This window comes from Oncorhynchus mykiss, chromosome 27 (assembly GCF_057628025.1).
Source record: "Oncorhynchus mykiss isolate SJ-2025 chromosome 27, ASM5762802v1, whole genome shotgun sequence".
NCBI lineage: Eukaryota > Metazoa > Chordata > Actinopteri > Salmoniformes > Salmonidae > Oncorhynchus > Oncorhynchus mykiss.
Window position 1 is genome coordinate 20242501 of NC_143048.1, and position 10157 is coordinate 20252657.

Sequence of the window (10157 nt, forward strand, 5' to 3'; positions counted from 1 at the left end):
TACCGGGGGGCTAGAGAGACCGGACAGGCACCGTGTTATGCAGTGGTGCGCACGGTGTCTCCAGTGCGGGTGCATAGCCCGGTGCGGTATATTCCAGCTCCACGTGTTGGCCGGGCTAGATTGAGCGTCGAGCCTAATGCCATGAAGCCGGCTCTACGCAGCTGGTCCCCAGTGCGTCTCCTTGGGCCGGCTTACATGGCACCAGCCTTGCGCTCGGTGTCTCCGGTTCGCCTGCATAGCCCAGTGCGGGCTATTCCACCTCGCCGCACTGGCAGGGCGACCGTGAGCATTCAACCAGGTAAGGTTGGGCAGGCTCGGTGCTCAAGAGCTCCAGTGCGCCTGCACGGTCCGGTTTTTCCAGTACCACCTCCACACCCCAGCCCTCCGGTAGCAGCTCCCCGCACCAGGCTTCCTGTGCGTGTCCTCGGCCCAGTACCACCAGTGCCAGCACCACGCATCAGGCCTACAGTGCGCCTCGCCTGTCCAGCGCTGTCGGAGCCCTCCTCCTCTCCAGCGCTGTTGGAGTCTCCCGCCTGTCTAGCGCTGTTAGAGCCTTCCTCCTCTACAGCGCTGCCGGAGTCTCCCGCCTGTTCAGAACTGCCAGTCTGCAAGGAGCTGCCAGTCTGCAAGGAGCTGCCAGTCTGCAAGGAGCTGCCAGTCTGCAAGGAGCTGCCAGTCTGCAAGGAGCTGCCAGTCTGCATAGAGCTGCCAGTCTGCAAGGAGCTGCCAGTCTGCAAGGAGCCGCCAGAGCTGCCTGTCTGCAGGATGCCGCCAAAGCTGCCAGTCTGCAAGGAGCCGCCAGAGCTGCTAGTCTGCAAGGAGCTGCCAGTTAGCATGGAGCAGCCAGGGCCGCCAGTCAGCATGGAGCAGCCAGGGCCGCCAGTCAGCATGGAGCAGCCAGGGCCGCCAGTCAGCATGGAGCAGCCAGTCAGCATGGAGCAGCCAGAGCTGCCAGTCAGCATGGAGCAGCCTGTCAGCATGGAGCAGCCAGAGCTGCCAGTCAGCATGGAGCAGCCAGTCAGCATGGAGCAGCCAGAGCTGCCAGTCAGCATGGAGCAGCCAGTCAGCATGGAGCAGCCAGAGCTGCCAGTCATCATGGAGCAGCCAGTCAGCATGGAGCAGCCAGATCTGCCAGTCGACCAGACTCTTCCAGATCTGCCAGTCGACCAGACTCTTCCAGATCTGCCAGTCGACCAGACTCTTCCAGATCTGCCAGTCGACCAGACTCTTCCAGATCTGCCAGTCGACCAGACTCTTCCAGATCTGCCAGTCGACCAGACTCTTCCAGATCTGCCAGTCGACCAGACTCTTCCAGATCTGCCAGTCGACCAGACTCTTCCAGATCTGCCAGTCGACCAGACTCTTCCAGATCTGCCAGTCGACCAGACTCTTCCAGATCTGCCAGTCGACCAGACTCTTCCAGATCTGCCAGTCGACCAGACTCTTCCAGATCTGCCAGTCGACCAGACTCTTCCAGATCTGCCAGTCGACCAGACTCTTCCAGATCTGCCAGTCGACCAGACTCTTCCAGATCTGCCAGTCGACCAGACTCTTCCAGATCTGCCAGTCGACCAGACTCTTCCAGATCTGCCAGTCGACCAGACTCTTCCAGATCTGCCAGTCGACCAGACTCTTCCAGATCTGCCAGTCGACCAGACTCTTCCAGATCTGCCAGTCGACCAGACTCTTCCAGATCTGCCAGTCGACCAGACTCTTCCAGATCTGCCAGTCGACCAGACTCTTCCAGATCTGCCAGTCGACCAGACTCTTCCAGATCTGCCAGTCGACCAGACTCTTCCAGATCTGCCAGTCGACCAGACTCTTCCAGATCTGCCAGTCGACCAGACTCTTCCAGATCTGCCAGTCGACCAGACTCTTCCAGATCTGCCAGTCGACCAGACTCTTCCAGATCTGCCAGTCAGCCAGGATCTGCCAGAACCGCCAGCCAGCCAGGATCTGCCGGATCTAACTACCTGCCTGAGCTTCCTCTCAGTGCTGTGCTACCCATCAGTCCCGAGCTACTTCTGTCCCGAGCTGCCCCTCTGTCTCGAGCTGACCCTCTGTCCCGAGCTGTCATTAAGAAGGGTCACCTATCTAGGGACGCTAAGGAGGTGGACTAAAACTGTTATGGAGTGGGGTCCACGTCCAGCGCCAGAGCCGCCACCGCGGACAGATGCCCACCCACACCCTCCCCCATAGGTTTAAGTTGTGCGTCCGGAGTCCGCACCTTGGAGGGGGGGTACTGTCACGTTCTGACCATCGTTCGTGTGTGTTTTCCTTGTTTTAGTGTTGGTCAGGACGTGAACTGGGTGGGCATTCTATGTTGGATGTCTTGTTTGTCTATTTCTATGTCCGGCCTGATATGGTTCTCAATCAGAGGCAGGTGTTAGTCATTGTCTCTGATTGGGAACCATATTTAGGTAGCCTGGGTTTCACTGTGTGTTTGTGGGTGATTGTCCTTAGTGTTAGTTTGCACCAGTTTAGGCTGTTTTCGGTTTTCATTACATTTATTATTTTGCACTGTTTGTATTTAGATTCGTGTTGCTATAGTCACAATAAACATGGATCGCAATCTACACGCCGCATTTTGGTCCGACTCTCCTTCACACCTAGAAAACCGTTACAATGTGGCAGCCTGCAGCTGATGAAATGCTGGACACACACACATAACAGACATAAATGTCTTTTCACTCTTGCTGTCTCACTCAATTTACACATACACATGCTCAAATCAGTTCACCTTCTCTTTCCAACAGGCATAGGCACACGCTTTTTTTTTTCTTTTTCTCTCACACACACACACAGAGAGAGGCTCTTATCCAACCACAGATCACATTGACATTCTTTGCGCAACACTGGCTGCCATAATGCCAAAGTGTTCTGTCTCTCTCCTCCCTGATCAGCTCGTACATAGACCAGTTATAGCATTAGCATGTATCTGATAACCTCAATTACTATATGAAGCATGTTCAACATAGTGTCAGTTACCACATGAATGTAGTTGCCATGCCACAGACAACGGAGCAGTAGAAAGAACACCAGACATGATATGGACGTCATAAAAAAGAACAAAGCAGCTCATTGCTTAGTAATTGCTAACAAATGAACAGTAGTCTTTCAGAGAGAAAAAGTGTTACAGTCGAGAAATCATAGATTCTCTGAGAACTATAGTCAACTAATGTTTCTGACAAAATCTGTGTAGTCATCTTTATCGTTGCATATGGAATCTGTCCCAAATGACACCCTATTCCTTTATAGTGCACTACCTTTGACCAGGGCCCATAGGGTCCAGAGATACAACCATGTTAAACAGATGTGTCCACAGCAAGCAGCCATTTTGCAAAATATGCAGAATTTTCCCCTAACAGGAGGACTTGCACTCAACAGGTTTGTTCCTGCAGAATGGATGGATCTCTCTTTCAAACACTCCCACTCTCAAACTCTCCCACTCTCTCTCTGTCTCTCTCTCTCTCTCTGTCTCTCTCTCTCTCTCTGTCTCTCTCTGTCTCTCTCTCTCTCTCTGTCTCTCTCTCTCTCTCCCTCCCTCCTCTCTTTCCGTTGGTCAGCTCTTTGGGCCTGGGGTGCATTCCTGGGATGCCTGGTACATATGGTATAAATTCCATTCAGTCTGCTGAGGCCCCGAACGTACACGCTGTCTGAACACAGAGCACACACAGACAGCACACACGCGCAGGCCCCACCTCTTCCAGACCCACCCTGTTCCTCTATCTCGCTCACTGTCTGTCCCCCTCTCTTGCTCTCTAGCTTTCATTCTACCTCTCGCTTTTCACTTTTCCACCTTGTGTGTATGCATACAGTAGGTTGGCCAATGTATGTCTACCTGTATGTATGTATGCATCACAGGACGTTGGTGGCACCTTACTTGGGGACGACGGGCTCCTGGTAATAGCTGGAGTGGAATCAGTGGAATGGTGTCAAACACATGGTTTCTATATGTTTGATGCCATTCCATTTAGTCCATTCCAGCCATTATTATGAGCCGTCCTCCCCTCAGCAGCTTCCACTGGTGTGTATGTATGTCTACCTTCCTCACCATGTACAACTACGTATAGGGAGACTGAAATACGGCTAGTCACAATAGCACTGGATCTTTAACTAGGTCACTTACAGGGCTGTGGGAAAAACAAAACCTGTGGCAGTCCATTTAATCAACAGGAGATTACACAATGACACAGCATCCCTCCTGCCATGTACTCCTTCCATCACAGGGGAAATGGTACCCTATTCCCTATATAGTGCACTATTTTTGACCAGGTGCTCTGGTCAAAAGTAGTGCACTATATAAGGAATAGGATGCCAATTTGGACGCACCCAGGGTTTTCAATATCTGGATGGGACTAGTTCATGCTGAATTGGCACTGCTAGCTTTACTGTTACCTACCAATTCTGGCTATTCCTTGGTGGTACTGGAAATGCTTTAAGGGTTAATTTCCTAGTGCTTGTTTAACATGGAGATTAAATGGAACCAATGGAAGTTAAATTAGCTGAGCTGTAAACTGTTAACTGTCAGTCCAAACTTGACCAAGGCACTATGAGGACTAGAGCCAGTCCCAGCCTAAGCCCTGAGGAGAGTGGGACTAGACCCCAAGGCCGTTAAGAGCACAAGACTCAATCCCAGTCCCAGCCCTTAGAGATAAGGGGTCTGAACTCAGCCTTGAGTCACAAGTGAATTGATCCAAGCACCAAATAGGCTGGACTCTTCAATATAGAATTGAGGCTCATAGAGAACTGGTCTTGAAAATATGGGAGTACTGGGATCTCAAATCAACATCTGCTGTATGGGTTTTTAAAGTCTGTCTGTTATTATTGAGATTACAGACTGACAATGTCTGCCTTCCTACACACAGTCCCACACACAGAGCCCATGTCTGTCGGATACACACCAGCACAGCACCTACTAAGTAGAACCCACTCAGCCCACTCAATGTCTGCCTTCCTACACACAGTCCCACACACAGAGCCCATGTCTGTCTGATACACACCAGCACAGCACCTACTAAGTAGAACCCACTCAGCCCACTCAATGTCTGCCTTCCTACACACAGTCCCACACACAGAGCCCATGTCTGTCTGATACACACCAGCACAGCACCTACTAAGTAGAACCCACTCAGCCCACTCAATGTCTGCCTTCCTACACACAGAGCCCATGTCTGTCTGATACACACCAGCACAGCACCTACTAAGTAGAACCCACTCAGCCCACTCAATGTCTGTTGCTAACTTCTCAGTAGAATGCCATTTCAAAAGAAGGCAACTAACAGCTTGTGAATCCTCATCTGATCTGGTTCCACGCTCACCTAAGTGTTTGGAATTTTGTCAAAACTAAAACGAGTGTTATAAAATAATTATTCCCTAGGTATAGTTTTTGGTTACATGGGGATTAATTGTAACAAACCAAGAAAGAACCCATTTACAATTAGAGTGTAAAGTAAAGTGTGCACTCTGATGTGCAATGCAGTGTATACATCTATAGCCATAGGGTGTGGCCCTGTCTGAAACATGCAACCTCATTCTAGAATGCGGATTTCCACTGCAGTTCCTCACCCACTGGGAATACTCTGATAGCCCATCAATAACTGTCAATGTGCAATCCAGAACAGCCCAACTATGCTACTCAATAAGAGCTGCATTAGCATGCTAATGTCAAAACTAGAGTAATATTGGCTTCTGGTGAAATTAAACTGTTTGGTTTTCTTTCAGAGGATAGGATCAATGTAAGTAATCCAGTGGTTAAATCCAATTTAAGCTGCACTTGAATGTATGTACTTTTAATGTAATGAAATGAATTATTATTTTATTAATAGATCAGAATGGTTGAATAACTTTCATGTGAGGGAGTGGATGATTTCTAGGACTAACGAGAATGTTATGTCGCATACACACTTACCTTACAAATGTTCAAACACACACAAACACACACACATATCGTCACAACTTATGCTATGACTACAATAATTTGACGGGAGTAGGGCAGAGGGAGCACAGGACTGCAAAGAAAGACCTTGAATTACAATTATTCTTCTCTTTCATCATATCCTCCCTCTCCCAATCTCTCTGTTCATATACGCCCATACAATCCATCTGTCTGCCTGTCCGTCTGTCTGTCTGTCTGTCTGCCTATCCGTCTGTCTGCCTGATTGCCTGCCGGTCCAGCCGTCCATCCACTTGGCCTGCCAGTCTGCCTATCCGGCTGGCTGGCTGGCTGTCTGTCTGCCTGCCTGCCTGATTGCCTGCCGGTCCGTCCGTCCACTTGGCCTGCCAGTCTGCCTATCCGCTGGCTGGCTGGCTGTCTGTCTGCCTATCCGGCTGGCTGTCTGTCTGTCTGTCGTTCTGTGTGTCATTCTGGGGAGCGGCTTTGTGGAAATCTGTTTTAATCTAATCCAGTCATGTGGAGATAAAGACACCGCTCGCTAACCACACACACACACACACACACACACACACAGCCAGGTCAGTGTGATGTGGCTAGACAATCAGGACACAGAACAAACACACAGCCAGGTCAGTGTTATGTGGCTAGCCAATCAGGACACAGAACAAACATGCAGCCAGAGATGGAAAGATGCTATGTTGTTTACAGTCTTGAGGGTGTCGTCTCTGTAGCTGTAAATAAAAAGGTCCCTTTTACGAAGACTTTGATGTGATCCATTGGATTTAGTAATAAATAATAAGAATCTTATCTGGGTTGTGGTCCATTCCTTTTTAATTCAATTAGATTGTGAGCCACACCCCCTCCATCCATAAAGCCACACCCCCTCGGTCATCACCCAATCAATGTTATCTCATGTGATTTACAACTGAGGTATCACAGGTAGGTTAAATCAGACGTCACTGTAACCGTTCCTATGGAGGCACCCATCTCAGATCCTCCAACTAGGTCTTAGTGCACCATTCATTCATACAGAATCCTTTCATTGTCATTAGACGCACAATAGAGTCCCTCAGATAGAGAGACAGTAGGCTACATGTCATGTACGATAAACCATGTACGTTCAACTGTACTCCAGTTACACCATTGAACCCTCTTAGGTTACAATGGGGCGTTAACTTAGCTGTCACTGTCATCATTTCCATGTAATTATCCAAAAATGGTTCAAGGACTAAGTGTTAAAATGTGGCATTCCGATAGTTTGGATGGAGCCAATCGACTATGGCCTGTGGCTGTTAGTTTTTCTAGGCTAGAAGTTACACAATTAATTTCCAAACAGCTGATAATTGCTGTCCAAGCGTTCTCTGGGGAGGGCGGAGGGGGGGGGGGGGGGGGGGGGTGGAGGAAGTGGCCCTGAGGAACTTGGGAGGCTGAGGTCTTGCTTTTGTGACAAAACAGTCTTTCAAACTCCAGAGATATCAAACTAGAAGGTGTAAGGGAAACCAAAAAGGAGACTACTGCCTGACTCTTGCCGCTTGCAACTCATCCAAGTAGCCTGCCTGGTCAATTTATTGCAGCCAGCCAGTAAACCAGCTATAGGCCTTAAGAACTCATCCACCCCCAGTGAATAAGGATGAAGCATCAAAGTCACACCCAAGAAGAGACGAGTCACTGCCCAACAGAAATGGATAAGAATTCACCATTCTATTCCGCAGGCTGTTTGCCTAAGAGGCTTCAGGGAAAAGATGAATCCAACGAGGTCTTGACTGCAATTCAGAATAAATCAATTGTCTGGTGGTGGTGGAATGGAATAGTGCTCGGGATATTATGTGTGCAAGGGAGCATTGTTGAATGAAATTGATAGGCTTTGAGGATTTGAGGAATTTCAGGTGCATTTAACAGTTATTGAGTGAATAAAAGATGACATAGGGACAAATCTTTAGAGTGGCGTGCAGCTTTCTTTGATGAGCTGTCACATTTTAACTAACAGCTCTCCTCTGAGTGTTGAAATCCTCAAACTGTGATTGCATAAGCATGAGTTGGAGAGCTTGTAAATACTTGTTCCTATACTTACATAATCCCTGCCACAGAATTCCACAGAAAAAAAAAAGTTAATAATGGAAAAAGTTAATTTAAAAGAGCAAGGCCTATCATAGACTACTTATTTCATTCAATAATGAGGTCAGACTGTTCATATCTTACCTTGATCAAAGGAAGGGAGACTCATTGGAGTTTGAATGAAGATCCTGCGGCTTGATCTTTAGGGGGTTGCCAGCCAGTGTATATGGAAGGTTACAGGTTCTCTCCACTTAAAGCAGGGCCTATGGTTACACACTTGGCAACGTAAAGTTAGAGAGAGGAAAAAGGGAAACAAGAAACTTCTGGGGGAAATTGTGATCCACATCCATGTTTTGCTGTAAAGGGTGGGGCCTTGAGGAATTCGCTCTGCAATTCTCTCCTTTAAATCAAATTAAAGCAAATTACAGGGATTTACTGTAACTAAATAATGAAAAGATATGAGTAAGGTTAAATTCATTATGTATTTAGTCTACCCTACTACTAAATGCTAAAAGTTAATAAGTCAAACATCAGATCTATGAATAGGTATTTTAACACGTTTTTACAGTACAGGAATGATCTTGATATTTTACATATTTTTGAAAAATATGACCGAATCTTATTCTGGCCCCTCTGGCCCCATTCTTCTTCACAAGTAGGCTAATTGATGGGCACGCCCGTAGACTCTATAGGACACGAATGCACGCAATAGAAGTGTCCATAATCCAATCCATTTAACGTTTAGCCTATATGAGATGTCCTTTGAAATAACTCATAAATCTAATATTCAATTCACTGATGTATTGAATTAAGTATTATGGTAATTATTGCACCGCCTACAGACCAGCGGACTACATATAGTCCAAATGGAACTGCAAGTCAACTATTTAATTACATAATTTGTAACATTCAATTTGCTTCATTAGTAACAGTTATGGCAATATTCTCAGTAGGCATATAATCATCCGGGTTCATTTGACGCTCTATTTTATCTCTTAATTGCAGCCTATCTAGATTACTTGATTATATTCAGTTAAGGTTATTCCACACTCATAAAGACATTTAAACGTTTTTAAATTAATATTGACGCACTTACTTGTTTCTGTAGGTAAGATTAATTTATTTCCTCGGTGGGACTCAAAATGGCAGTAGACTAGTTACAAGTATCGCCATTGATCATAAAGGGAAAAAAATCTAAATATTTTTTAAAAAATCGATTATCGTGCGAGAATAGCTCTATAATCACCAACTAGGCCTACTCCCCCACAGGTCCGTTGATTAGCCTTTCATATGTAGAATGCGATACGACTGTAAAGTTGCTACGTCCATTTCAAAACATTATACAGCGAATTAACCTACACGATTATTAAATACTTGTTATAATCATCCAAATAATAGCAGAATAGACTCCATCGGTAATGTTTAGAATAATGCACATTATCCTTGTCGAGGTGGCACTGTAGGTCGTATAATCGAATGCTTCCTTTTTCAAATGCGCCATTATTGTTGAAAATCGATCAGCTAAGCTACTTCTCATTGTAAATATGTCAAGCTTTATTATTATAAGCATTTAGTTCAGAGGAAAGCCTTGAAGAAGAAAAAAAAACGTTTTGAAGACAGCCACACCTTAACTCTCTCAATCAAATCTGACAGTTCTAGTAATGGACGAAACGCATCTATTATAGCTCTAGTTTAAAATACACGTACAACTATTCAGCTTCCACTCTTGTATCTATTAGGACGCGCTACATTGTAACTTAATCCGTAAAAACGAAGATACCGCCCCAGTTTCACTTCCCAGTTTCCTAGCGGTTCCCCAAACAGCAAGTTGCTCTATCGCCGCGTCTTGGTTCTTTCTAGCTCAACTCCCTTCAAACCGGCTTCTCACTGCGATCAGCTGGCGGCGCAGTGACGCCAATAGAAACAGCTGGCCAATCAAACTCCAACGTCAAAGAACACTGACGACTCCCACCGCTTATGCACCCTGATTGACAGGTGCTCTCACAAATGTTGAGGGGGATGACTATGGGCAAGGAGGCGTGAACAAGAAATGCCTACCAATAAGAGTGGCATAGAGGAGAGGCGTTTTACCAATAGTTAGGGTTGTGTAAAGTAGTTGAGTACTGTGAACTTTTCTAGTTAAAACAGGTTTCATTCAAAATCTAGAGCAGGACTCTGTGTGTGTTGCAAGGAGGTTACAGCATCT

At 46.6% G+C, this 10157-nt stretch overlaps 1 long non-coding RNA gene across 6 annotated transcripts in view; it reads right to left on the reverse strand.

Annotated features, from left to right (window-relative positions):
• The window catches only part of LOC110507692 (uncharacterized), a 25694-nt gene extending 15819 nt beyond the window's left edge, over positions 1-9875 (reverse strand). For all 6 annotated transcript variants that reach the window (XR_016492442.1, XR_016492440.1, XR_016492439.1 and 3 more), the window contains exon 1: positions 8096-9875. This is a non-coding gene — a long non-coding RNA (uncharacterized LOC110507692). The remainder of the gene's footprint in view (positions 1-8095) is intronic.
• Positions 9876-10157: the final 282 nt, after the last annotated feature.